A 26,500-nucleotide genomic window follows, 5' to 3' on the forward strand; every position below is an offset into this window, starting at 1 on the left:
TGGATATCATACAGTTTTACCAGGGTTCAAGAGGAGGAAATGATAATATAAAAATAGCTGTTAGGTGCTTTGCTGTGTATTCTCAATTCGGTTCAGTCACTCAGTCATGTCCGACTCTGCGACCCCATGGACTACAGCATGCCAGGCCTCCCTGTTCATCACTAACTCCCGGAGCTAACACAAACTCATGTCCATTGAGTCGGTGATGCCATCAAACCATCTCATCCTCTGTCGTTCCCTTCTCCTCCCACCTTCAATCTTTTCAAATGAGTCAGTTCTTCACATCAGGTGGCCAAAGTATTGGAGTTTCAGCTTCAGCATCAGTCCTTCCAAAGACTATTCAGGACTGATTTCCTTTAGGATGGACTAGCTGAATCTCCTTACTGTCCAAGGGACTCTCAAAAGTCTTCTCCAACATCACAGTTCAAAAGCATCAATTCTTCAGCACTCAGCTTTCTTTATAGTCCAACACTCACATCCATACATGACTACTGGAAAAACCATAGCCTTGACTAGACAGACCTTTACTGGCAAATTAATGTCTCTGCTTTTTAATGTTGCTGTATAGGTTGGTCATAACTTTTCTTCCAAGGAGTAAGCATCTTTTAATTTCATGGCTGCAGTCACCATCTGCAGTGATTTTGGAGCCCAAAAAAATAAAGTCTGTCACTGTTTCCACTGTTTCCCCATCTATTTGCCATGAAGTGATGGGACTGGATGCCATGATCTTAGTTTTCTGAATGTTGAGCTTTAAGCCAAACATTCTAGGTGTGTATTCTAGGTGGACTATTTACTACTTCCTAAATATCCACACTCTTCACACCCTTGTTAATTACTCTATCCTAGCTGCTTAGAAACACCCATAGTTTTCTCAACATTCACTCTTATTTGCTTTTGAAGACCAAAGTTCCTTTTTCCTTCCTTTAGTATCAGAGAATACTCTATGTATAACAATTGCTTTTCTCATTTAACAAAATATTTCAAGGATTATTCCATACTCCATTACTCTATATCAGCATATAGTATATTTTAATCCACTGTGGGTTCTCCATATGATAATCTGCTTGTCTTCTTATTGAAGGATATTATTTGTATCCTCTGTGAAGTTACACAAAAGCCTAGAAAGATTGTGTGTGTGTATCTCCGAACACATGTGCAAGTACATCTAGAAACTGCTGGGTTAATGAACATATTTATGCTAAATTTTGGTAATCATTTCCAAATCACTCTATCAAGTCTTGGCCACAATAGGAATAAAGATTTAAACACACCTTTTTTGCCCCACACCAGAACCAACCCCTGCTATACAGCTGTTTATCTTTGCCCATCTGACAAGTAACAAATAGTATCTTATTCTTACCTTACTTTGCATCTATGAATGAAATTTAATTTCATTTTACAGACTTTATAAGGCATTTGTATTCTTTTCAGTTTCTCCAAACCGTCAGTAACCTCAGATATGCAGATGATATACTTTTTGTAGAAAATGAAGAAGAACTAAAGAGCCTCTTGATGAAAGTGAAAGAGGAGAGTGAAAAAGTTGGCTTAAAACTCAACATTCAGAAAACTAAGATCATGGCATCTGGTCCAGTCACTTCATGGAAAATAGATGGGGAAACAATGGAAACAGTGACAGACTTTATTTTGGGGGGCTCAAAAATCACTTCAGATGGTGACTGAAGCCATGAAATTAAAAGATGCTTGCTCCTTGAAAGAAAAGGTATGACCAACCTAGACAGCATATTAAAAAGCAGAGACGTTACTTTGCCAACTAAGGTCCATCTAGTCAAAGCTTTGGTTTTACCGGTAGTCATGTATGGATATGAGAGTTGGACTATAAAGAAAGCTGAGCAACGAATAATTGATGCTTTTGAACTGTGATGTTGGAGAAGACACTTGAGAGTCCCTTGGACTGCAAGGAGACCCAACCAGTCCATCCTAAAGGAGATCAGTCCTGAATATTCATTGGAAGGACTGATGCTGAAGCTGAAGCTCCCATACTTTGGCCACCTGATACAAAGAATTGACTCATTTGAAAAGACCCTGATGTTGAGAAAGATTGAAGGCAGGAGGAGAAGGGGACGACAGAGGATGAGATGGTTGGATGGCATCGCAGACACGGACATGAATTCGAGTAAGCTCCAAGAGTTGGTGATGGATGGGGAAGCCTGGCATGCTGCAGTCCATGGGGTCACAAGGAGTAAGACGTGACTGAACTGAACTGAAACCCTATTTTTAAAAGTTCATGTAGAGGTGGGGAGTGTGAATCTTTTTGAATAATAATCTCAAATGCAACCAAGAATTTTGTTTTATTTTATTCTATTCCATTTCCCTCCATTTCCTTCTCTGTGCCTCCCACCGCCACCAGCTACATCTTTTCTATTTCTTCCTGTTAATCTTCATCTTGCTCATTTCAACCATCAGTCCAGCCTGTTTTGTGATGCCATTATTCATTCACAGCCTCAGCCGTGCATCCTTCCTTGAGCACAGCAGCTGTCTTCTTCATTCACGATTCTGGTCACCATGTGCAGTGGCCAGTGTCTGTCCACTCCATTCTGTGGTGCCCCCCATTCTGACAGAATAGCCCACGTGGCCCCTTGGTCCTGGGCTTTCTGCTTCTGAGCTCTGAAACATACTTAGGAGAACTCCCTGCACAGGAGCTATAACTGGGGATGTTTCTGCTGTATTTAAATGAGTGCTATTCACTCCACCTCTCGTCACTCATCCTGCTTCTCATGGTTGTTTTGGTCAGCTGTATAATCAGTCCTGGTGAGTCATATCTTAACTACGGTGGGAAAAGAGATGAAGGAAAAGCTGAGGGAAACAGGTTCCTGATTTAGTTTATAAAACCCACTGTCTAAATGAACAGAAGTTCTTGGTTTGTTTTTCTACCAACGGGTGCCTGAGTGTTATGGAGTCATCTGATTGACCAAATTCAGTCACAAAAATTCTCTTTTTTTCCTTTTCTTTAAAGTGGTAACTTCATTTATTGAAAATAAAATGGACCAACTGAATGCATTGAGCTCAATTCCTTTTCTCTTTCTCTTCATTCCTTCTTAAAGTCATCTGATCTGCATCTGCTGATGGTTCAGATTTATGCTTTATGCAAATTTAATTCCATGGTCTGTCTTTTCAAATCTTTTCCCCTTTAACTGGGATGTGCTGCCTAGACATACCCACAGAGTTATGTCCCAGGGCACAAGAGATGTCCAAACCTCTCTCCAGAGGGCAAAAGGCTGGGGCACGCAGGAAGGGATAGACTTGTTTAAAATCACAGCATGTCTAGACTTATGCCTGAATACATCATGATAAAGCTGTAAGTAGGACTTTTACGGAAAAATATATGGTAGAGAAAACAACACAAAAGCTTACATCCTTTGAAAATTGGACATGGCATAGGGTTCAGGAATTGTCTGGCCACAGTTGTTTACATGTGGTCTGAGCATTTTCTTAATGTGATCCTGTACTTAAGTGTATATAGGTTCAGCCAGGAAAGAGAAAGATGAACATCAAAGTTGTTGCAATGCCAGAAGAAAATTATAGGGTGTTTCCATGTTTGAAAGATCACTAGTTTTCACTATTGGTTTGGGACAATGAATTATCCATAAATAAAAACCTTAGAGACCTCTGACCAAAAACATATACTGTGTTTACAGAAAGTACAAGTACAGTAAATAACTACTCCTATCATAAAACATCAAGTGTGCTCAATTAAGAAAAAGAGTTTGAGGTACTAAAGGTATGAAGTTGCTTTGGAAACATTCTGTGAACACATTCTCGAATTTCCTTTCTACAATGGATATATTTTTGTTACCAAAAAAAAAAAAGAACAGGAAAAAACCTTTAATCACTAATTTTATTTAGAATGACCTATTAATAATAATGACTTTCATTTATGGCTGAACACCCTACAAGAAGTTTACCTGAGTCATCTCATGTGACGCTGACAATAATCCTGTTCATTGGTCAGTTCAGGCCCTGCAGCTATAACAAATAAAGAAGTTGACCTAGACAACTCCCCACAATTAACAACACAAAAGTTGATTCCGATCCATCTTAGGTCATGTAAGTTTCCAGGGTGGTCATTTTCAGCTTCCAGGTCATTCTGACAGGGGACTACTAACAGTGACACAAATTCTCAGGTGACCCATATCACTTTTATTCTGGCCCACTGACCAGAATTAGTCAGATGTCTAGGCATAACTGCAAAGGAGCTTGGAAATGCAAAGAAGTACATAAATACTAAGTTAGCAAGTCCCAAATATCTCCTGTATTCTGCGGAGTGGACACGATCTCCTACTGAAGTTTATCTATATATTCTAAATTAAAGAGAAGTAATTCTGGAATTCAAACCCTAAATTCCAACCCACTGCTCAAATCTGGGAGCCATCTTAGTTTTGTGAATTATGGCAATGGTATGCTATTCATCTTTGTATCCTATATAATGAATTCTGTGCAGTGAGATATCAATGTGAGTTTATATAGATATAATATAGCTTTTTAATGAATTAAGTCATGTGATTATTTCTGAATTCCTCAATTAGATAATTTCTGACAGAGCCCCATATTTGTTCTTCCCATGATTCTAAACATAGAACACAGTAGATGCTTAATAAATATGTGTTGATTGACTGAAATACTGATTTATATTTTTAGCTTCTGATAGCAGATGGAGATAAAATATCTTAAATAAAGCCTTTCTAGAAAAAGAAGAAATTTATTTATATTCATTTTTCTAGGCTGATGTGATGATTTTCAATTTGGGTAAAGAAGACAATATTTTAAAGATATTAAAGTCTGACACATAGCAGTAGAAAAGGAAACATTGTTACCAGTCAATCATCATAACTTTTTATGAATTGACTATTGTGTTCTTTATAACACATTATTATTTTCAGTTTTCAAGATAAGTCATGATTTTGTATGCCTTTTACCAGATTGCTGCTACTGCTAAGTCACTTCAGTCGTGTCCGACTCTGTGTGACCCCATAGACGGCAGCCCACCAGGCTCCCCCGTCCCTGGGATTCTCCAGGCAAGAACACTGGAGTGGGTTGCCATTTCCTTCTCCAATGTGTGAAAGTGAAAAGTGAAAGTGAAGTCGCTCAGTCGCACCTGACTCTTCGCGACCCCACGGACTGCAGCCTACCAGGCTCCTCCATCCATGGGATTTTCTAGGCAAGAGTACTGGAGTGGCTTGCCATTGACTAGTAATGATTAAAATGAACCTCATGACAAATCACAGATGCGAAAGTCCTATAGTTCCAGTAAGCGTGGGAAGGGTGCTAAAGTCAGCTGTTTGTTGCAGTGCCATTTGATTTATGGACCTTTGCTTTATTCAGTTTGTCAAATTAGAAATGACGAAATTACTGCTTCCCATCCCCCCAAAGCAGTCACAGAAGCATATTACCTATTTGAATAAACAATTCCATTAGTTACAAAATTTAATTGTAAGGATCAAACAGTAGCTATTTGTCAAACCAATCAACATTAATAGCCTTGAAGTGTGCAGAAGCTGGTTTTTAAATAAAGGTGACAAATACCGGTAAGATTCTTATAACACTTATAAACAAATGTGATTCTGGAAGTTGAGTACAAGAGAATGATAGTGCAATCATTAATAAGTAAACCAAAGGCATAATCTTCTAAACCATTTAGTTAAACAGAATAAATTCTAGTTTAAAAAAAGTTTAAAACTACATAAAACTCAAAGCAATCTAACTATTTTCTACCTGAGATCAAAATAAGTTCTTTTTCCTATCTAAACATAATTCGTGGCATTGAGGTAAATCTGAATTCACGTGATACACTTTGTCAAACTTTTCCAAAAAACTTTAAGCCCTGCTGTGGAGAGAAATTCTCATGTTATACATTCATATTTACATATTTTTTCCTCAAAGACTAATGACAAATTTATGAGGTTAATAGGCCTGTAATGGGACCATGATACTATTAATAATATGAAAATAAACCTACTCATTTATACTATGTGTTCCTATATGTGCAATATGAAATGGATCATAGAATCTATGTACATAGGTGAATCACCAAGAGTTCAGAAATTAAGTTTACTTTTAAAAAGCTCATTCTGTTCTTTTTTGGAGCAGAGGTTGCAAAGTTGTGATGCATAACAAAAACATTGTGTACCCAGGCTCCAAAACCAAGCACTGGCCTAAAATGGCAATAACTGCAACTTAAAATAAAAATTAAACCCTACTAGATATTCACTATGGTTGCTTCCCTACTTTTGCATATTTTTCATTTTCTTTTTCCTATTTTTGTATCCTCTTATTTTTCTTTATTTCTTCAATTCCCCTCTTTCATATTATTTTTTCTGTTTTAAAGTTATTTTCATTCAAGTGTTTACACTGTTTTGTTGGGGTTTTTTCTCATAATTGTTCCATTTTTTTCTCAGTTGACAAGATATTTTCACTTTAAACTTTCAACTGGATCTTTTAGTACCCCAGCATCCCTAACACTGTTCTTAGTACCAATGTATACTTATGGATTTGTGATACTTATGTATACTTATGGATTTGTGATACTTATGTATACTTATGGATTTGTGATACTTATGGATTTGGAGGGTAGTGGCATAGACTTTTTATAACCTCATTCCTAATTATGTTCAATTTTAAAATGGTTTTCCAGTTTCTATGATGATGTGTTTTTTCCTGTCTTTTCCTTTCTTCTGCCCTTCCAAAGGGATCATACATTTCCTCTAACAACCCATCTTTAATTATGTGATGCTTCTAATACCCTGTTTGTGATGTGTCTTTACTCACTATGTAACTTTGATATAATTACGTGTTAGTGAACAAATTTTCTTTATTGCTTTTCCAATTATGCCTCTGTATAAATTCATCTATTGATACTTAAGCACTTTGAGTAAAATCACCAGGTAAGTCTATTTGAGCTTAAGTTTTTCCTTGTAGTTGTTTTTACATTCAAATATGATGAAAGTTGATTAATGATGTCACCATCTCATGGCTTTTTTTATCGATGAAGACATTTTTATAAAGAGTATTTTTTTTCAGGAGGAGAGGATTTATTTTATTTTTTACTTTTAATTTTTTGTTAAGTTGTTAAGTATAGTTGACTTACAGTGTTGTGTTATAATAGTTTCAGGTGTACAGCTAAATGATTCAGCTAGACATATATATCTATTCTCTTTCAAATTCTGATCCATTGTAAGCTATTGCCAGATGCTGAATATAGTTCCCTGTGCTATGAGGTAGGTCCTTGTGGTTTATCCTGATGCCTTTTTAATCAATGAGTTACTTCCTTTCAATTGTTAAGCTAATTAGGTGGAATCTCAACACTGGCATTAAAATGATCATCATAAAAATATGCCTACAAAAATTTTTAGCAAATATGTTGGGTACTTGAATCACATCAGGAAAAAAAAAAACCTAGACAATATGCAGAATTTCCCAGAGCTTACATTCTACTCTGGAAGAAAGAAAATAAAAATAAAGCAGATAGAATTATACAGGATTATAAGCCGTGGAATTGTGTGATTTAGAAACAAAGAAACTTAAGGTATCTCTACTCTTAATAGTGGAGTCAGGGAAGTGTCCTCTGAGGGAGTCACATGCAAGCAACTGTCTAGTGGAGAAGAAGTCACATGCAAGCAACTGTCTAGTAGGGACAGCATGGGACCTTGAAGAAGAGAAGAACTATGATGTGTCTGTAGTGAGAGGAGTTTGAATTTTTTCATGATGGAAATGGGAAGCCCTTGAGTGTTAAGCAAGGAAGCAGCATGATTCTATTTTTCTGCATCAATATGTATTCATTAAGTGCCTACTCTGTGCCAGTCACTGTTACGGACATTGGGGATGCAACAGTAAACATAAAAGATACAAATGTCTTGTGGTATAGCAATTTCTGGTCCCATCACTTTATGGCAAATAGATGGGGAAGAGTGGAAACAGGGACAGATTTTATTTTCTTGGGCTGCAAAATCATTGCAGATGGTGACTGTGGTCATGAAATTAAAGATGCTTGCTGCTTGGAAGAAAAGCTGTGACAAACTTAAGACAGCATATTAAAAAGCAGAGACATCTTTGGTTTTGCTGACAAAGGTTTATATAGTCAAAGCTATGGCTTTTACAGTAGTCATGTACAGATGTGAGAGCTGGACCATAAGGAAGGCTGAGTGCCAAAGAATTGATGCTTTCGAATTGTGGTGTTCGAGAAGACTCTTGAGAATTTCTTGGACAGCAAGGAGATCAAAGCAGTCAATCCTAACAGAAATCAACCCTGAATTTTCATTAGGAGGACTGATGCTGAACCTGAAGCTCCAATACTTTGGCCACCTGTTGCAAAGAGCCGGTTCACAGGAAAAAACCCAATGCTGTGAAAGATTGAGGGCAGAAAAACAAGGGAGAGGCAGAGGATGAGATGGTTAGATAGCATCACCAATTCAATGCACATGAGTTTGAGCAAGCTCTGGGAGATGGTGAAGGACAGGGAAGCCTGGCATGCTGCAGTCCGTGGGGTCGCAAAGAGTTGGACATGACTTAGCAACCAAACAGTAACAACAGAGATTTCATTTTAGTGTTTAAAAAATAGTTCAGTGATTGCTAGGTAGAGAAGAAAGAGAGGCAGACAAGGTTGTGAGAGGACCTGTCTTTTAGAATTAAACCAGGGCAAAATGGAAAAGTGTAAAGGTAAAATGGTTGTTGTTGTTCAGTCTCTAGGTCATGTCTGACTTGAATGATTGTAATGTGCAACAAAGAATGTACAGACAGTTTTATGTCTCTGTTCAGTCATGTCCGACTCTTTGAGAACCCATGGATTGTAGCCCGCCAGACTCCTCTGTCCATGGGATTTCCAAGGCAAGAATACTGGAGTGAGTTGCCATTTCCACCCCCAGAAAAAAAAAAAGGCGAGATCCCCTCAGGGTTTGCTGCTGCTGCTAAGTCACTTCAGTCATGTCTGACTCTGTGTGACTCCATAAATGGAAGCCCACCAGGCTCCCCCGTCCCTGGGATTCTCCAGGCAAGAACACTGGAGTGGGTTGCCATTTCCTTCTCCAATGTGTGAAAGTGAAAAGTGAAAGTGAAGTCTTTCAGTTGTGTCCGACCCTTAGCGACCCCACGGACTCCAGCCTACCAGGCTGCTCCATCCATGGGATTTTCTAGGCAAGAGTACTGGAGTGGCTTGCCACAGGGTTTGCCATCTCCCAACCATCCAGTCAGTGAAAAAATAGTACACTAATCATTAAATCAAGATTTATTGTATTCAAATATCAATTCCAGATGAATTAAAGATCTTAACATAGATAAAGCCATACAATACTAAACAAAGGAATCTTTTTCCAATCATGGGGTGAGGAAAGCCTTTATAAGCATAATGTGAAACACAGAAACAATAAAAGGAAAAGAATCAAAGGTTTGACTACCTTTGACTACCATAAAAACAAACAAACAAAAAATTTTAAGTCTTTTTGAATCAAAAACAGCACAAATGTAGTTGAAAAGCAACAGCCTGGGGATAGGGAAGAAAGATGACAACACACACAGAGTTAAAAGATAATACAGAAAGGCCTCCCCCAAGATCAATACAAAGCATTTTTTGAAAAACACATTTTAATTTCTGCCATTGTTAGCAGGACATAGTCCCATCTACCTTGAATGTCTGCTACTTTGCTCATTCAACAAAGTTCAACAAATATTTATTTAATGCCTAACATGTGCTAGGTGCTGGAGAGATCAATGTGGGAAAAACAGCTGTTTACCACTCTCATGTAGCTTACAGTTTAGGTGTGATACTAGTATGATGAAAGCATTTAATAAAAATCACAGATGCTACAGGATCATCTCTCTATATCCCCAATAGTCATCAATAATCTCAGTGTCCTTGTTTTTCTTGCCTCATGGTTCTAGAATACTTTCCATTGTTCTCTGGAAATATAGTTCTCACACTGTGACGTTCCAAAATAGGGCAATGGGTCTTCTTTGAAGGAATACTTCTTGTTTCCTAATTAAGCATCTTTTTAACACATTTACTGAGCTCACACCCTGCTCAAGGCTGTAATATATTCTGGGACCACCTTGTGGCTCTTTGGTAAAGAACCTGCCTACCAATTCAGGAGACGTGTGTTCAATCCCTGAGTCGAGATGATCCTCTAAAGAAGAAATAGCAACCCACTCCAATATTCTTGCCTGGAGAATTCCATGAACAGAGAAGCCTGTGGGCTACGTAGTACATGGGGTTGCAAAGAATAAGACACAACTTAGTGATTAAACAACAGCAACAAAGGTAAATAGATATGATCCCGGCACTCAAGGGAGTTACAGTTTGGGGGAGACACAGACTAATAAATTAGCAGGTGTGAACTCGTAAGTACATGCTACATAGAGAAACATATGGGACTGAATAGGAATATAGAGAAGAGACATCCAAACAGGCTCAGGAGTAGGAAGAAGTTCCACGGGGCTTCTGGGTTGATGGTAGTAAAGGTTAATCAAAATTTTGAAAGCCAGGTAGATTTCAAGTGATGAAAGTGAGGGGACATTCTCAGCAGAGGGACAAGAATCTGCAGGGGCTTACAGTAGTGAAACAACACGATGTGTTTGGGAAGCTGCTAAAGAATAAATTGTTCATGACAATGAGGGCAGTAAATGAGATTAAAAGGCAGACAGGGAAGCTATACTGAGAATTTTTTTTTTTAAGTATCCTGAAAGTTATAAAGAACTTTAAGCGAGGGTTTGACAAGTTCCATTTAAATTTAATAGTAATTACCCTGAAGTCGTGTGGCAGGATAATTAGGTGGCAGTTGCATAAATCCATGTCAGAAGTGATGGGAACTGAATTGAGAGATTGGCATTGACACATGTCCACTATTGATACTATGTATAAAATAGATAACTAACGAGAGCCTACTGTGTCGCACAGGGAAACCAATGGGAAGGAAATTCAGAAGGGAGGGGATACATGTATAGGCATGGCTGATTCATTTTGCTGTATAGTAGAAACTAACACAACATTGTAAAGCAACTATGCTCTAATACAGATTGATTTTTTTAAGTGAGGGGAACTGACCTGGTGACTCAGTCAGGAAAGAATCTGCCTGCAGCACAGGAGACCTGGGTTCAATCCCTGAGTGGAGAAGATCCCTGAAGAAGAAATTGTCAACCCACTCCAGTATTCTTGCCTGGGAAATCCCATGGACAGAGGAACCTGGTGGGCTACAGTCCATGGAGTCCCAAGAGTCAGACACGACTAAGTACCTAAACCAAACCAGAGGGGAACTGAATGACAGTAAAGCTAGATCCTCTGTGATGAATATGAGAAAATTTTAAAGCATAGTTCAGAGCCTATTGGGTGAGAGCAAGGATAAATGAAAGAGAAGACCCCAGGTTTTCTGGCATGGGTGCTGCAGTGAATTAGGTTTCCATTCACGAAGCTAGGGCAGACAAGGAGAGCAAGCTGGGGAATAAAGGAGATAAATTCCATTTGGATTTAAGATAACTTGACTATCTAACTGAATGTATCCAAGAGCTTTTGAGTATTTGGGTCTGGCGCTCAGGAAAGATGACTGAACTGAACATTCAGATTTGTTACCATACAAATGGTAACAGAAGTCATGGGTTAATACATGACCACCCAGCGAGAATATGTTGAGTGAGAAGAATGGACATATGAAAAGGAAATTCTGAGAAGCCAACTTGGAGTGAGTGGTGGAAAAGAGACTAAGAGTAGACAGAGGGACATGGGAAGAATCAGAAACCTTTAAGAACACAAAAGCCAGTGGAAGGATTTTCAGATGTGTCACTGATAGATTACAATATAAATGAAAATAGAAAGTGTGTCTTCTTCATGCTTTAACTGCTTACTTCCAAAGCATGTACAAAGCAGTATGCCTTGGTAACAAGACTGTGGACCCAAGAGCCAGGCTGCCTTGGTTTGATCTTTGTTCCTTCACTTAATATTGTCTAGAGCTTAGCTCAATTATTTGGCCCTTGGGCTGCCATGTCCTTCTCCAATGCATGAAAGTGAAAAGAGAAAGTGCAGTTGCTCAGCTGTGTCCAATTCTTGTGACCCCATGGACTGTAGCCCACCAGGCTCCTCTGTCCATGGGATCCTCCAGGCAAGAGTACTGAAGTGGGTTGCCATTTCCCTCTCCAATATAAAGGGTAACAATGCCTAATTCACATCATTGTTGTAAGGATTAGATGAGTTAATACGTGCATAGAGTACAATAATTCTGTACAAAACACAGTATGTTCACTTTTCTCTGAAACTTTCTACTTATCTATGTACTCTCCATATTAATGGCTTCACCCTCTTCTGATCACTCTGGCTGCAATCTTGCAGTCATCCAATGAAAAATGTGAGCTTTGTGAGGGATAGCAATGAGTGTGTCTCATCCACTGCTTTTTGACACCATCTAGAGCAGTTGGTCCCCAACCTTTTTTCGGTGCCAGGGACTGGTCTTGTGGAAAACAATTTTTCCACAGACCAGGTAGGGGGCATATTTTGGGGATGATTCAATGTATTACATTTATTTTGTACTTTGTTTCAATTATTATTACATCAGTTCCACAGCAGATCATCAGACATTAGATCCCAGAGGTTGGGGACCCCTGATCTAGAGTGTGAAAAGTGAAAGTGTTAGTCACTCAGTCATGTCCAACTCTTTGCAACCCCATGGACTGTAGTCTGCCAGGTGCCTCTGTTCATGGATTTCTCCAGGCAAGAAAACTAGAATGGGTAGCCATTTCCTACTCCAGGGGATCTTCCCAACCCAGGGTTCAAACCCAAGTCTCCTGCATTGCAGGTGGACTCTTTACCATCTGAGCCACAAGGGAAGCCAGTGGGCCTCACACCAAATATTCAATGAATATCTGCTGAGTGAGCTAATCCCTCATGATTATTCCTTCTCTCTCTTACTTCTAACACCTTGGCTGTTAAAACCTATTGATTCTGCTTTTATGATATCATTCATTTTTATATCTTCCTTTTTGCCCACAGTCTCTTCTCCAATTTAGATTCATGTACTTTTAGATTTTGACTACTGCAAAGCCTTCTAACTGGACTATGTCTCCACCCAGGCTCCCCTTCCTCCTTTCACCCTTTTTTTCTCCAACACATACACATCTTCTAGAACATACTGCCATTGGATTGACCTTCTTAAAACTGTTCTGATTCAAATACAGATTTTCCCCCTAGAATTCAAGGTCTTTATGGTCATCAGTTTTAATCCACTTCCTAGTCTTGGGTCCTGAATTAGATCACAGGAGAAAATGAAAATAAATAAATAACAAATATTCATGGCCATGTATGTTAGGTGACCAAAAGAAAAAAGTAAAATGTAAAGAAAGTAAATAGTATCCTGTCTTACAGGAGAGATTCCTGCAGATTGGTACAACTAGGAAAAGTTTATATTAAAAGATAGTTCTGTATTAAGCCTTAATAGAAGGGTAGAACTCAAGCAAGTGGGCTTTCCTGGTAGCTCAGATGGTAAATAATCTTCCTGCAATGCTGGAGACCTGGCTTCAGCCCCTGAGTCAAGAAGATCCCCTGGAGAAGGGAATGGCTATTCACTCTAGTATTCTTGCCTGGAGAATTCCACAGACAGAGTCTGGTGAGCTATAGTCCATGGGGTAGCAAATCCTAAAATCCTTCCAATGACTTTTGTGTTCTTATAGGTTTCTGATTCTTCTCTTGTCCCTCTGGCTACTCTTTCTCAGTCTCTTTTCCACCACTCACTCCAAGTTGGCTTCTCAGAACTTCCTTTTCATATGTGCATTCTTCTCACTCAACATATTCTAAATGGGTGGTCGTGCACTAATCCATGACTTCTGTTACCATTTGTATGGTAACAAATCTGAATATTCAGTTCAGTAATCTTTCCTACAGTCCATGGACTGTAGACTCTTTACCATCTGAGCTCTTTACCACTCTTCACAAAGAGTCAGACACAACTGAACGACTAACACTTTCACAAGCAAGCAGAACAGCAAGAGAATGGTATTCTAGAAAGATGCAAAGAATATGCAAATACAATAATGTCTAAGGAATGTGCATGGGCAGGTAATAGATTTGAGACATTTAAAGAAGGCAGGTTAGGAAGAATAGGGTCTGAACTATGATGATGGAGTTCAAATAGGGAGGTATTTGAAGAATCAAGTAACATATCAGAGGAAGAGTTCATTGATCTTCATGGTATACTTAATGTCAATAAAAAGGTGAAGGAAAAATCTAAAATGATTTTGAGTTATGGGAGTATTGATAAATGTGGGGTCATGCTGAGAGAAAGGTGTTTGGAGGTTAAAAAGAGAGATAAGTACAGATTCGGAACTGTTAAGATACAAGAGAGAAGAGTCGTGATGGAGATATCCAATGGAGAAGGGCTTGAGTTCGAGTGATTATGGGCTGAACCAGGAATTTTGAAGATCCCTAAATATAGAGGGCTGTTATAACCATGAAAGCAGATAAGATCCCTGAGAAAAAATTTAAGTAGAAATTTGCAACAAAAGTTATGTCCACTTTGAAGACTTAAAACACAAAAGGAATCTGTTGTAGATCATAAACCCATAGTGACACAGAAAACCAAGAGGGAGCAGTTTCATCCATGTCAATGGAGTAAAGGAGCTTTTAAAGGCATCATCAAATGGGGTCAAAATCATTGGGTTGAGATGGAAGAAAATGGATAGGTCATAGGTTAAGAGCCTAATGCTAATCTTGAAGGAACAGCATGCACAGAAACAATCATATCCATTCATTCCATAAATAAAATATTGAGCTTCTACTAAGTGCAAGACACACTGAGCTGAATGCTAGAATCATAACAAAGATGAAAATATTGAGGTCCTTCCCTAACCTTAGAAATATTCTATTTTTGATGGCAAAATGGACAAGTAAATGGAAAATTCATGTACAGAGTGATAGATGAGGTTTATAAGGTAGGGGCAAGTCCACACCTATGAAAGCCTACAGAAAGTTTCAGGAAATTGGGTAGTGTTGGTGGGGGCAATGTCATTTTGTTTTCTAGAGAAAATGATGTCCTTGCTACACAGCTAGATGATTAACTAGCATGATTTAAGCGCCATGTTGATGGAACAGAGAAAGTAATCCAGGAAGAGGGAAAATATGTTCAAAGACTCTGAGACGAAGGGACTTGATGAGAAAGCAAAGTGGAGAAATGGGACATGAGTACAGGTCAATCTGTGCAGGGCCATGTGAACTGAGTTAAGGATTTTCAACTACTTTATCCCAAAACTAAATGGACTTGGTTTCAGAAATACTCTTCCAGATGTAGTATGGCCAAACATTTGCAGAAATGTAAGACTGGACAGGCAGAGAAGGAAATGGCAACCCACTCCAGTATTCTTGCCTAGAGAATTCCGTGGACAGGGAAGCCTGGTGGGCTGCGGTCCATGGGGTCACACAGAGTCAGACACGACTGAAGCAACTTAGCATGCATGCATGCATTGGAGAAGGAAACGGCAGCCCACTCCAGTATTCTTGCCTGGAGAATCCCAGGGATGGAGGAGCCTGGTGGGCTGCTGTCTATGGGGTCGCACAGAGTCAGACATGACTGAAGTGACTTAGCAGCAAGACTGGACAGGGGATGAGAAGTGGTGGAAGGCAAAGTCCCTGACTGAGGGCAAATGGGGTTGGATTAAGATTAGAAGAAATAGAAGAAGTGCATGGCAGTAAGACTAAAAGATTCAAATAGTAATAGTAGAGAAACCATAATGTCATCAATGAAGATGAACATGGATTTGGTTCTGCTCAGTTAGGGCCCAAATAATGTTAGGTAAGCTGAATGCACAATGGACTAAGTTGACAAAAGTTATGAAACTTTATCCAGAAATGCCAAGTGACTAAGGAGGATTAAGACTTTAAGTCATGCTCTGGAGCTAAGCATTAGTACAACAGTCAGAGTGGAAAGTAATGAATTCTCATAGATAAATAATTACTTTGGAACTATGCATCTTTGTCAACCATCATTCAAAATGGATTATCTAATAGTGTTTACCTGGAATAAAGGTCAAAAGCTGATTTAGGGGAGAGAAAAGAAGTGGCGGAGTAGAGCTAAGAACCCCAGCATTCCAAAATGCAAATAAAGGTAGACCAGTAGGATAGAACATTGACCATCAGAGCTTGGTCACTTGAATGCATAGAAGATTCTATAGCATAAACTGAAATATCTAGAAATATGATATACTTGCAAAATATGATCATGAGGCCAAATTTTGTCTGTTGTGTTCGCTGATCTCTCCTCAGAGCAGTGGTAGTACGGAGTAGGTTTTATAATAAATATTAGTTGAAAGAATGACTGAATTTATTGATAATACTTGACAGTATATAATCAGGTAAAGGAGCACAAATACTGGAAAAAATAACCCTGAAGAAGCAAATAATTCTTTAGCTTTACTTTTGAAAGGTAATGTTAGGGAACTTGCTTACTAATGAACTTAGAGAATGGGTCCAAAAGGAAAAGACTTTGAATTAATAATATACAGAATGTAAGCATATCCCGAGAGCCCTCAGTTAACTGGCACATCTTCCCTGGCTTGTTATGTCAGTGCATAATAAGGACTATATTTAATCTGAAAGTCATAGAACAAACCAGAATATCTGGTTTGTTCCTCTGTAACATCATGTGTATCAATAGGTTGGGCTTTAATCCTTAGCTGTGTATTTTAGCATCTTCTTAGGAGACACATGACCACATAGAGTCCAACAAAGGCTTAACGTTTTTGATGCTATCTATATATTAGGAATTATTAAAATGAAAAGTAATGTACATTTCTTTAACCCATTACTTTACAATACTGTTCTGTTGCCTCACTTGCTAGTTGGAACAGCTTCTCCTGTGTAGGTAAGACAGAGGTACTATCTAGATGAGTGTCAAGTGCTCAGGGAGTTCACAGGATTATTCTGGAACCCCTGACTGGAGGCCTAGCTGTGCCTAAAATGTAATGTGCCCAACCCAGATCAGCACTCTTTCCAATACTCCACACAGACAAATCTCAAACCACAGTTGAATCACGTTTGAAAGCCTGGCTGTGGCCCATGGTGCTCAAGCTTTCAATCTGGTGCTTTAAATGCCAATTGGCTTCAGCACAGGGCTTCAGCCCAGTGACCCAGAGCAGAGGCTCAGAGCGCATGGTGGAAATCGGGATGAATCCTCAGGCAAACATTGACCGTTTCCAGAACAGTAGGCACTGGCAACTTTTCGTGTGCATTTTGTTCAGGGAAAGTAATTGCTCTGAGGTCAAGACCGAGCATGTAAGCCATAGACTTCCGCCAGTTTTCTTTCACAGCCCTGGTTCCGGGTAAGACCACTGGGTGACACCAAGGAACTCACCTTTAAATGAACAGTACAAAAAACTGCAAGTTGCCACTACAAAATTACTTTATGAAACATTTAAAAATACTGTGATACAAAAATAAACTCACTTTTCTATCCTGTTACATATCCCAGAAAACAGATTCAATGTGATTTTTTTTTTTTTTTTAAGGAGAGCATATTTTATCCTCAACCAAGAGGTTTGGTTTTTGATTCTCCTTTGTCAGCTGTGAGACTTTGATCAGGCACTTGTGTTTCCTGAACCTCAGTTTCCTTGTAAGCTTTTTTCATTTTTTTTAAAAAAAGATCTCTTCCGTTTCTGTAATATCATCATTTGTGTCTTTAAAATATTGGGATTTGATTGAGGTGTAGTTTCAAACTTTAACATTGCAAACATCTAGAGCACAAAAAGAAGTCATAGAAATATTGAGTCATACTAATACCTGTCAAAACTGGGGCTTAGCAGAAATGTATTTGGAGGTACAACTTCTCATATATTTTTCCCCCTTTGAGGTTTCTTAAGTCCTTATTCATTTACCCAAGAAAGCTTAATTTAGAATTGGCATGATTCAGAGTCTTTAGGATTGGTTAGGAGTGTCTTAAGTGCCACTTAAATGCCACCTTCCATTTCCTGGGCAAGAGTGCCTGGGCTGGCACAACCCCACAGCCCAGCAGGGCAGCGGTGGTTGTGGTAGGAGTTGCAGAGGGGTTGCTGTTTCGGCCCCTGAAATTAGTGCCTAGAGAGCTGGAAATTCCAGTAGTCTCTGATCAGATGGTCCGGAACTGGAAATAACAGGAGTGAGAAGTTCATGAAAGACAAGGCTACAATCCCAAGGGAAATGTGCACAAGTGCTGCACCCTGCTTTCAGCAGAAAGGGTGTCCACTCCAGCCCTCCCCAACTCGTTCCCTCCTGATTGACTGATGACTCCCAGCCATGGATATTTAACTTGAAATCCCTCCACACCTGTGTCTAGACCCCAGGTGCACTCTAACCTGACCCCACCCTACTCTGGTTGTCCTTCTTTCTCATCTTCTTTCTCTCTGTTTTCCTTTGTCACCTCCCCTTCTCTCTGATCATAATTCCCCTAAAACATTTATATACCCCAGCAATGCACATATACTTTTTGAAATGCTGGGTCTGGAATAGATACAAGGACTTCTCTGGCAGCCCAGTGGCTAAGACTGCGTGTTTCTAATACAGGGGGCCCAGGTTCAACCCCTAATGGGGAAACTAGATCCCACATGCTGCAGTTAAAGATCTTGCGTGCTGCAATGAAGTTCAAAGATCTGCATGCTGAAGCTAAGACCCAGCACAGCCAAGTCAGGCAAAGAAATATTTTAAAATAGATAAATACAAAAGAAGTTCACAAACTGAATCTTTAGTTTCTACATTGCCAGAGGAGGGGGTGTGATTTTGCAGAGCAGTTGTCAGTGTCCACTTTCCTATTAAGACCCTGTGCCTTAGCAGGTGGAGCAGCCAGGTGGCCTTAAAAGCCATGCAAGACTCCTCTCCCAGAACCTGGTCTCTCACTCATTCAGTATACTGGTTAGGTGACTTATAAAGGTGTAATCTTCAAGGAACAGGGGAAATAGGTATAATACATGTCAGTAGCAACAGTCAGTTTTTTCTAAGAAGTACCTTTTCTTTTCGGAAGTAAAATAAACTATGTATCTCTAAGCTGGTATTCAAAATGGACACACAACCAACTATATCTGGAAACCAGCAGAGAGTGATTTCTGACAATGAGACAGGGAGTTGATAGAAACAGAGGAGGCTGATAATCTGATTCCTCAGCTACCAAACCCACAAGTAAGAGGAAGGCTCTGGGTTATCTACATCAGGATAAAGAGCTCAAGAAGGAGATTAGCCAGAGTCAGCGTTTGAGAAGGGGAACCTTAGTTAACTGACTTTCTTAATATTTTGAAACGGTTGGTACTAAGAAAAAGAGTGACAAGAGATATATCCATTCTTCCTTGTCATCAAGTTGTGCCTGAACATTCAGTGAACATGAATATATTAGCCGCTCAGTCCTGTCTGACTCTTTGTGACCCCATGGACTGTAGTCCACCGGGCTCCTCTGTCCATGGGATTCTCCAGGCAAGAATACTGAGGGCATCTTCCAGACCCAGGGATTGAACCCATGTCTTCTGCACTGCAAGCAGATTCTTTACCATCTGAGCCACCAGGGAAGCCCCGTAAAGCAGAATAATCTATTGGCATTTGCATGAGAGTGGGAAGTTCGTCCAATATTTTAGACTTCCCCAGTCATATTTTCATATACTCCAACTATATCAGGTTTCCTCTTTATTTCTTTTTTATCACTTTTATTATTTATTTTATGGAAGTATGGCTTATTTACTGTGTTGTATTAATTTCTGCTATATAGCAAAGTAGTTCAGTTATACATAAACATACATTCCCATACATATTCTTTTCTATTATGGTTTATCACAGGGTGTTGAATATAGTTCCCTGTACTATACAGTAGGACCTTGTTGTTTGGCCCATAAAAGTTTCCTTTCCTTCTTCCAACCAACCTGGCTTGCTGCTGCTGCTGCTGCTAGGTCGTTTCAGTCGTGTCCAACTCTCTGCGACCCCATGGACTGCAGCCCACCAGGCTCCTCCGTCCACGGGATTCTCCAGGCAAGAGTACTGGAGTGGAGTGCCATTGCCTTCTCCACCAACCTGGCCTGCTATTGCCCAAAATGCATTGAATGCGCTGTTGTCCTCCTCCCATTCTAAATTGCCCCTCTGCTCTCTGGGTTGTGGTGAGCTGTTACCCATTCTTCAAAACCAACTCAAATGTCCTTCGTGAAGCCTTTTCCCAACAGACACACCTAAGCAGAGTTAAAAATTGTCATGGGGGTGTCCCGCTAAACAGTTCTTCTTCCTCTTAGAGAATTAAGCACATTAAGCTGTAACTGACTGTGCACGTGTCTCCTCCCCCCACACCCTCCCTCCCTACATTACCCCAGAAGCTAAACGTAACTGGAGCAGAGCCGCTTTTGAATTATCTCTTTGACCCGAGCACTGGTCTGACACATAATATGTGCTCATGTGCAAGCTAAACCGCTGCAGTTGTGTCCTGCTCTTTGTGAACCTATGGACTGGGGCCCCCTAGACTCCTCTGTCCATGAGATTTCCCAGGTGAGGATACTGAGGAAGGTTGCCATTTCCTCCTTCAGCGGATCTTCCTGACCCAGGGATAGAAACTGTGTCTCTTATATCTCCTGCATTGGGAGCATTCCCACCTCCTGGGAAGCCCAGGAAGCCCTTTTTAGGAAGTGCTCAGTAGATACTTCCCTGGTAGCTCAGATGGTAAAGAATCTGCTTGCCATGCGGGAGACCTGGGTTCAATCCCTGGCTTGGGAAGATCCCTTGGAAGAGGGCATGGCCCCACTCCAGTATTCTTGCCTGGAGAACCCCCGTGGACAGAGGAGCCTGTTGGTCTACAGTCCATGGGGTCGCAAAGAGTCGGACACAACTGAGCAACTGATTACAGCAATAGGTACTAAGCAATGAGTTGAGAATGCAGTTGAAATCAAGATAGACAAACCAGGGTCCCAGCAAGTGAATTCACAAAAGTTCAAGGAACAGGGAGGTCTCCTTGGAGAAGGCTCTCTCCTCTCTGTAGAATATTACACAACACCTGAGAGATAAGAAAGTTGTGTGTTGTTCTGTGGAATCTTGAAGACTATTGTATTCAGCATGATGGGATGAACTTTTTATAACTGCTGAGAAAAATAAAGGCAAGGAACAATCCTTGAACATGCTTCAATGATGAGAAAATTTCCCTGTCTAAAGACTTAGATAAAGATTAATCCTCATTACTGAATTCTGAGTTACCTCAAAGTTCCACATTACCAAAATTCAGGAATGGAATATTTAAAAAGAGAAAAGTCTGTAACTGCAATTGGAACAGTGCTGGGTGCCTCCTGAATGTGAAAGAATTGTAATCTCTAGTTTTATACCCTTTAAAAGAGAGCTTGTAAATGATGCCTCTGCCCTGCATAATTAATGCAATGATAGGAAAAGCTATCACTTCTAACTTCCCACAGTTGACGAGATGGGGAGATGTCCAGGAAGGCTGGGAAAAGCTTGCTGTTACCTCACAGATTCGGGGAACAGATCTCTCTAATCTATGACTCATGAACGTTGGACTTGAGTCTGAAGCCCAAGACAATTTCACAAGAAATGAAACTTAGAATTTTTCAAAGAGAAAATAAAACATCTTTCATGTCTGGGCAAGAGCTCCAGAGTAGATGCAACATGTGCTCATGAACAGGATATGAAATCTTATGCATGTTTGGAGGATGCAGGATATATATATAAAGTATATATTATATATACATAATTTATATATATTATTATATATATAAATTATCTCTCTGTATTTTTTATTTTGTTCAAGTCTACTCAATTGACAATGTTGTGTTAGTTTCTGCTATACAGCAAAGCGAATCAGTTATACATATACATATATCTTTTAAAAAATTTGTTTTTATTTGAAGGATAATTGCTTTACAGTATTGCACTGATTTCTACTTAACATCAAGGTGAATCAGTCATAGGTTTACCCATGTCCCTCCCACTTGAACATCCTTACACCTCCCTCCCCATCCCAGCCCTCTGGGTTGTTTTCGAGCCCTGGTTTAAGTTCCCTGAGTCATACGGCAAATTCCCACTGGCTATCAATTTTACATATGGTGATGTGTGTTTTCATGTTACTCTCTCCATTCCTCCCACCCTCTCCTTTTTTTTAAGACTCTGTTCCCATATAGGTCATTACAGAGTACTGAGTAGAGTTCCCTATGTCATACAGTAAGTCCTTATTAGTTATCTATTTTATATATGTTGTTGTTCAGTCACTAAGTCGTGTCCTACTCTTTGTGAATCCATCAACTCCAGCATGCCAGTCTCCCCTGTCCTTCACTGTCTCCCAGAGTTTGCTCAGATTCATGTCAAGAGTCAGTGATGCTATCCAATCATAATATAGAAGCATATATATGTCAATCCCAATCTTACAATTTATCTCTCCCCTCCCCCTTGCCCCTGGGTAACCATAAGTTTGTTTTCTATATCTGTGACTCTATTTCTGTTTTGTAAGTAAGTTCATTTGTACCCATTTTTTAGGAGGCTTGTCTGGTGGCTCAGTGGTAAAAAATCCACCTGCTGACGCAGGAGACATGGATTCGATTTCTGGGTCAGGAAGATCCCCTGGAGAAGGAAATGACAACTCACTCCAGTATTCTTGCCTGGGAAGTCCTATGAACAGAGGAGTCTGGCAGGCTACAGCCCATGTGGGTGCAAAAGAGTTGGACACAACTGAGTGACTAAACAGTAGCATTCCAGAGGGAGGATAAGGGGAGGAGGGAGGTGGGAGGGAGGTTCGGGAGGGGGAACTCATGTACACCTGGGGCAGATTCATATCAATGTATGGCAAAACCAACCAATATAATATTGTAAAATAATTAGCCTCCAATAAAAAAAAAAGAAAAAGAATAAAATGAAGTATTATATAGAGGATCCAGAAAAATAAATAAATAAATTCCACATATAAGTGATACCATATTTATCTTTCTCTGTCTGACTTACTTGGCTCAGTATGACAATCTCTAGGTCTCTGTATATTTCAAGGTAAAGGAATTTGTACCTTGACATGAAATTTGAGCCCTGACATAAAATTTTAAAAGTGGAGAGAGAGAGATCAAGAAGTCAGCAAAATGACACCATGGTCACAGCTAAGGTGGAATATATGAGAACCTGATGGTGACTTGACCAACAAGCTGGGTTACCCCCCAAGGGACCCAGGCCTAGCCCTCTGCTCAGCCCAGCCCCCACTACTGAGCATTAGGACTGCTCTGCCAAGATGGCAGGCCTTACATTCAGAAACCTGCTCTGGGAAGACACAGCTGCAGAATCTGCTGGTTCATCAGAGGACACGAGGAGCAGCAGGTTTGACAGGAATGGCCTTCGTGCTGCTGACAGCTCTGTTCTGCTCTGGGCCACTGCAAGGCTCTGAGGGAAGCAGGACAAAAGTGCTTTGATGCTCTTTGGTGCTGTCTGAATGAGAGCAAGTTGTGTAAGGGGCCAATGGGCAGGGAGCATGAATGGCATCATTGAGAGTCAGAAGTCCAGCAGAAGGGATGGGGCAGGGATGTTTCCTACATCCCGTCCACACAGTCCCTAGAATTTTCCCCGTATACTCAGGAACCTAGTCAATATTCATCAGGAAGAAGGAAAAACCACACACTTAGAAGCATGCAGCATTATTGAAAAAGACAACTTGGGGAGAGAGGAAGAAAAGTGGGGACAGACTCATTTGGAAAGTCGGGGTCCAATATGTAAGCCTTCAGCATAACTGCAAAGCTGAATCCAAGCTTCTTGCATAAATTCTGTTTTAAGATCTTCAAATATACAAGATTGAGTCAGCAACTGCAGCAAATAAAAGTTTTCCTTTGTGCTGCTTGTTTGTTTGTGTGTTTTCTCATGGAAGGAAAGGGAAAAGATAAGGTCCGGAACATCAGGCCTTGCTGAAAGTCTGTTATTAATGAACCAGGGACTTGAAAAGCAAGAAGCTCATTAGTGGCTTCTGTGGAGAAGCCTGTGGCCCTGGATGCTAGGAGGAAATGGAAAAACTGCCAGTTAACAGCAGGAACATCTAAATCATCACACTTAGGAGGAGAACTGGAAAAACAAGACAGCGTTTTACCCTCCACAGAAAAATAATAGTGAAAGAGAGCCTTCATTGAGTATATACATGGAATGTCTTAAGTCAGGCTGCTAAATAAATAGCTGCTGTTGATGAAGGCAAGAAGATAAACAGGCATTCATCACGGTCAGAAGGGCAAGGAGGGTAGAGCTGAAGGTAGAGAGCACCTTCAATTCTAGATCATGAATCTAACATACCCCAGCAGGGCTGACTCGGAAACAACCAGCTGTTTGCCGCTCCGTCTGTGGCAAATACTAGGTTCGGCCTATTAAACTAGGGCACAGCGTGGCAGTCTGGGTCCCACCGCACAACCAACCAACACTGATTAAACATTTACCATGTGCCAGGTACCACGCTAAGTTACTGGGGCCAGGAGGGCTATGCAGGAAGTGTCCCTCTTCTACAGCACTTCTCATGCGTTTAGAGAACCCAGAGCTAAAATGTAAAAGGATAACCAGCAGTGGTCAATGGTCAAATTATGATAAATATCCCAGCAAGATTGCTGGGGGTGAGGTATTTAAATGGATCATGCAGAGACCAAAGTCCATCTGAGCTGAAAGGGAGTTCAGAAAGCAATGCAGCTCAAAGCTCTTCAGAAACAAGACAATGTCATAGCTCGTCCACTGCAGCTAGCAGTCTTGCAGAGGAATTTAGTATTTGACTCTCAGATCTACCATTTATTTCTGGAAAGTCCTTTAACCTATCTGCACACGGTTCATGAATGAAAGAGGTAATAGTACCTAGCATAAAATTATGGAAGAATAAAATACAGTTGCCATTATTATAATCATTATTCAGCCATGATATTCTTTCTCTCTGTTCCAGACTCAGCCTCAGAATTCTCAAAACAGAGCACCAGGCAGTCAGCCACTCCTGGTGGAATAGAGTTTCCAGTGATAGTAAACACTTTTTTCAATATATCAGTGATGTGTGTGGTTTTTTAAATTTTATAATCATTTATATCTTACATAAAACTTTATTGGGCTTTCCCAGTGGCTTAGCAGTAAAAAATCCTCCTGCTAATGCAGGAGACACAGGTTCGATCCCTGTTTGGGCAGATCCCCTGGAGAAGGAAATGGTAACCCACTCCAGTATTCTTGCCTGGAGAATCCCATGGATAGAGGAGCCTGGAAGGCTAGTCCATGGGGCCGCAAAAGAGTCAGTTATGACTTAGTGACCAAACAATAACAAGAACAGATACTTTATTATCCCATTTAGTCATCCCAGCCACACTATTCACAAATACCAGACACATATTTGACAAGATTAAGTATGTTCAGACAAATAGATGATTGACCAACCAAGGCGACACCTTGAAAGCCATAATTATTTTCAAACATCGAATCAGTACATTTTAGGTTGCTGTATTTAAATATGATATAACCTCATTGGGTATCTACTATCTCATGAGGATTTTACTGCTCTAATGACAAATATCTATAGACAGATAAAAATCACTTTTTCTCTAAGTTTTCAGTCTAACTCCTTTCTTGATTCTCCATTATTTCTTAGTTTGATTTGTAGTTTCTAAGCACCACTAGATTATATCCATTAGTTCAAACCAACTGCTCAGAGATTTACCAAAATATCTGATTGTTCCCATAGAGTCTGCTTCAAAATGCACTTTTTCATTTTCAGGAGTGACAAGCAGTGGTGGGATACAAGTTGATTACATGGCATATCATGGGGTTTGGAGGGGGATGGTCATTCTTTCTCTTGTACCAAGGAAAGTCAAGCTCCCCCACTTCTGCTTTTCAGAGGACGAGGCTGAAGCCAGTTCCCCCTGTCACCCCCAGCTCCTTTAGATGCTCCCAGGCACCATCGCTGAGTCACTTTGCGTTGAGTAGGCAGAGTCCAACTGGGAGTCACCCAGTGTTACAAGTAAGAAGGGACCTCAGAAGGATTTAATTCACTCTATCTGCTGATACACAGCTGCCTGTCATTGAAGATTCTCTTTGGAGGCAAGAGGACAACCCTGTTTATTCAGCAACAATGATTTAAAGATACATTCATCGCATGAACAAAAGTCCAAAGAACTTGAGCAAGGGCACTTGTGAAAGAGAGAGACCCCACCTAATCAGTAACCTCCCTTAGAGAGGCTGTCGGCTGGCTGCCCGCTTCAGTGCATTCTTCTGCGGGTCCAGTACTGTGCTGCTCTCAGGGGACTCTGCTCGATGTTACATGGCAGCCCGGATGGAGGGGAGTTTGGGGGAGAATGGACACATGTATATGTATGACTGAGTTGTTCTGCTGTGCCACCTGGAGCTATCACAGCATCGTTAATCAGTTATATTCCAACACAAAATAAAAAGTTTTAAAAACAGAAGAAAAAAAAAGAATACTGTGGTGCCCTGAGAGGCAGGACAGAAGGAACTCTAATTCTGAGTGATCAACAGTGTCCTAAGTAAAAGGAAGGAGAAATGTGAAAATAGTTGAGACTAAACACGCCTGCCCCACACGGTTCAAAGGACATATTT

Source organism: Moschus berezovskii, chromosome 10, assembly GCF_049115385.1.
Source record: "Moschus berezovskii isolate FMDL1 chromosome 10, NW_MosBer_1.0, whole genome shotgun sequence".
NCBI lineage: Eukaryota > Metazoa > Chordata > Mammalia > Artiodactyla > Moschidae > Moschus > Moschus berezovskii.